The following is a 4260-nucleotide window of genomic DNA, read 5'->3' on the forward strand; positions in this document are numbered from 1 at the left end:
AAGAATCAAGGTATTCCAGTTGCTCAGGTTGTAAAGTGGTTAGGCATGGACGGAGAAGGTATTGAAGGTCTTCTAGAATACCACGGGTTTTCTCTCAAGCAATATGAAGATGCTTACATGGTGAAATAAGGTCCATTCTTGAGTAGTGATACGGATTTTTCCACCAAGTGTTCTCAACTTGTACATCAGAAAAGGTCTACAAAAGTAGTCTTCGATGTGTTTTCTTCTGGTCAGGTGCCAATTATGGATGGCACTTGGCAAGCTATGAAGGTTGTGGATGTTCCAGTTGATAAGTCTAATAGGGATACTTAGTCTAAAGAATCTACAGTTGCTTCCATTGTCCCCCCAGAAGAGGAAATGCTTGATTATGAAGAGCATGAGAAACTCAATGATGAAGATTAGGTCCAACACTGGCAGATTCTTTAGGAGTCTGGAAGTCATCAAATGGAAGAGGTAGAGGAAGCAGACAAGTTGCCAGTCTCATTGCCCATGCCAAATTTGAGCATAGAACATGTGACACCCAGATCTGTAGCAGGAAAGTCTAAACTACCTTTGTCGAATTCACTGCAAGAGCATCAGCCAAAGAAAAAACGTAGAAATGTGTTTGCTTCTGAACTAGAGTTGGACGTTAACAGGAGTCTTATTCCGGTGGAAGAATGCTTAGTGAATCCAGTTGAAAGAAAGGATGTATCAAAATCGTTATGTGATAAAGCTGAAACACGTGGTACTGAGAGAGTCGAAGAAGATGAGAGTGTCGTAATTGAATCTGAACTTGAAGAAGAGAAAGCAAGACTGGCTATGTGGATGGCAGAAGCTAATCATGCTAAATTGAACATTTTCCTGAGGAAATGGAAGCGTCAGGCAGCAAAAAAGGTGCACAATATGCGTCGAATGAAGGCTGCTAAAGCTCTGAATTCTCTCTTTTTGGGCCCTCCTATTAGATTCAACAAAGTGAATGCATGCTATGAAGAATTCGTGGTAGGCATACCCACGTGTCCTCCACTGGCGTTAGAGATCAAGATTGATCAGATTATAAAAGAAAGACGTAAGAGACATGAAAGAATGTGGTCAAGACTGGATGGGCCTGAGATAATCATGCCTATTTAAAAAAAAAAAAAAATATCCTCATGCCAAGTGTCTATGTTGGGAGTTAGTGACATGTTCTCGAATGAAAGATAACTTAGGCCATTCTATGGAATCATGTAACTTTCACAGCACCATGGTGGGGCGATGGTTGTGTGCTGAATTAATGAGCAATGGTGAAATAGACAGCAAAGAGTGCAAGTCAGATATGACTATTTTGAAGAAATGGATTGCCATGGATACTGAAGGTAGTGGCACTCATGATTTGTTAAGTTTGTCCATTTTGAGAGATGTGGCTTTTGATGCTGACAGTCTTGAAAGCAATGAGGCTAGCTTAGTAGGATCAAGTGGCCTTCTGTTTCTATTGGCTGACAATGCTCGATGGGATCTTGAACGAACAAGACTGCAGTCTCTTGTAAGGAGTACTCAACCGAGTTCCCACTTACCTCTCCTGATCTTGAGCTCTGGAAATGTTGAAGGAATCACAATAGAGAACCTGTTAGAGCTTCATAAATTGGATAGGATGAGGATTAATAGCTGGTCTGTTATTCTTGATAGAGAGAATGAAAATGATGTCAAAGGGTTTTTTTTAGTGATGATTGCTTAAGAGAGGGGTTATTGTGGCTTGCCCATCATGCTCCTTTACAACCAAATGTTTATCCTTCAGACGTTCGAGATCTGGTTTTAGAGTCTCTGGACCCTCATTTGAACGCCCTCTTAAATGTGAAGCCATCAGAAGTGACACCGAGGGATTGTATTGCTGTTTTCAATCAGGCATTGGAAAGAACTGAAAGTGACATTGTTTCGCAGCTCAGAACAGTGTTCCTGGTTGGCCGCCACCTAAAATTAATGTGTTTGATGATATTGTGGAAGGTGGATTTCTAAACTCATATTTGCCCAAGTCTGGATGGAACGTGGTTTCTAACATTGATTCAATTGTTCATGCACTCAGAGTGTGCAAGCTTCCCTACTTTCCTTCATTAAACTGGGGTCCTGTTTCTTGTGGGGTCAAATTGCAAGAATATTCATCATTGAATTTACATCCTCAAATTAGTGCATTGGATGACGTCCAAGAACAGAAAACATATCTTGAGAAATCCTTATGTCAATATTTGACTGAGATAATCTTGGCAAGAAAAGGTGATTTGATGATGTTGATGGAGGCTAATTTAATGGTACATAACAACACTTCTTATGAATGCATTGGTTCTAGAAGTCTTATTATTCCAAAATGGGTTCCTATATATCGAAAAATTTACAATTGGTGGTTAATGCTATTAGCTAGTGAACCTGCTCCTGTTGCATATGTTTCATGACCAGGCACCATTGTTTCAGCAGGAAATGATGTAAAGAACCTTCTTTCATCTACTCATCAAGTCTTTATATCCTCTGCAAGTGCTACCAAAGTGGAACCTTCATTAAATGAAATGTTTGAAGCAAGTTCTAGGGCTCTATCAAGGGGTTTAAGGTTGGCACCTAATGGATAGATTCTAAAAAATCAATTCTTGCAACATGCAAGGGAAGGCAATCAAGAATCAGTGGTATTGGATAAAATAACCAGAGAACTCAAGGATGCACCTGTGCAATCACCTCTGATGAGCAAATTTTTTGGCAGAAGAAGGTGGCATGGAAGAAGTAAACTAAGAAATTCGAGATCTTGATGAGGTGCAACACACTATAGATTTTGGTCAAACAGAGGAGGCGACCTTGAATGACACAAGTCTTCAATACAGGTGACAATGCATTATTCAAAAATCGATTCCATAATGGCATACCATAAACAAAGGCATTTTTGCTCGCAGTAATCTTTTGGAATGTGATTACCAACGACATGGTTCACTTCCAAATTATCAAACCAAAAACAAAATCCAAGATTCCTTGCGCTATTTAAAGACACTTTTCTACAATAGTTTGATTTTAAAGAGACAAGTATAACAACATCCGATGTGTGACTCAGTGGAAAGAATGTGCTGCTACAAGCATAATTCAGCTGCAACAAATTCTTAAGTACCTTGTAGTTTGGGTGTAAGTTCGATGAAATAAATTCATTACCTGACTTGACTTTTTCTTTGGGTCGAATACTAGTTTTAATCATAAATAATGAGAGAAGAATATCATCTGAACTTAATTGAGACTCTTTGAAGTTGGTTCCATTTCGGTCTTAGAAGAATCTTGAGTGGAGTATCAGTGAAAGGGATATATCAAATTCTACAAAAATGCATTTTCAGTCCATAATATAAGGGAAGGGGGGAAGCATTGAACACATCAATATTGTTGTAAGCAGTGCATAAAGGAGGAGGCTTTGAATGACACAAAAGGTGAAAAAGTTGAAAACCAAGCGGTGAAAAAGGCACAGGGAAGGCAAAAAGTCGGAAACCAAAAAGCCAAACTTTAAATCAGAGACATCTACCAGGGTAGAGAAACAGGATTCGATTTCCTATTTTTCACTTCAGTTATGATATGCAGCTACAGTTTTCGTATTTTTATTGATCATCAAAAAAGTTTCAAATGGAATAATGTAACATTGCTCTGTCCGCAGCACAGATGGACAGTTCTTTCCCTATCTTCGTCGATTGGTTTTCCAGCTCCCTACTTGTCATCGATGTGTTTTCCCTCAGATGAAATTTATTTATTGTATGACAAATCATTTGTGGAGAGTTCTGAGTTCTAGGAAACGGTGGAGGAATAACTCAGCGTTTGGCTGTACAGATTGACAGAGAAATAATTAAATGGTGCAGCTCTGATTTATAAGATTCTTGTGGTATGAGTTTTGGCATGTGTTTTTCTCTCTGTTTCATATGTATCCTGTGATGTTTTGCATTTCATTCATGATCATTTCCAGCTGAATACTTTTAAGTGAGAAAGGTAGAATTCAGTCATTGCTCTGCCTTGAGGAAGTGTTCAGCCTTTATGTGTTTTCTTCTGCCTGGAAAGGATTCATACATTAATGCCCTTTTCAGCTTTCTTAAACAGTCTTTTCACCCCATTTAAATTCAATTCGATTGCTAAAACCTCATGCTTATCTCGCCTTATGAAATATCCTGTGCCTTTGGTTAAATCTCTGCTCATGCTGTCCTTGTCCCATGCAGCCCAGCAACTTAGTCATTAAATCAAATATCCCTCATTCAAATTCACTTTACTATCCTAAATCAATTCCCATTTCAAGTCATCTCGGAC

At 38.8% G+C, this 4260-nt stretch overlaps 1 pseudogene; it reads left to right on the plus strand.

Moving 5' to 3' along the window:
* The first annotated feature begins 444 nt into the window (after nt 1-444).
* LOC149175822 (SAC3 family protein B-like) lies at nt 445-2570 on the plus strand (annotated as a pseudogene).
* Nucleotides 2571-4260: the final 1690 nt, after the last annotated feature.

This window comes from Pinus tabuliformis, chromosome 4_1 (assembly GCF_031772625.1).
Source record: "Pinus tabuliformis cultivar Carrire ecotype Pingquan chromosome 4_1, CPIR1, whole genome shotgun sequence".
NCBI lineage: Eukaryota > Viridiplantae > Streptophyta > Pinopsida > Pinales > Pinaceae > Pinus > Pinus tabuliformis.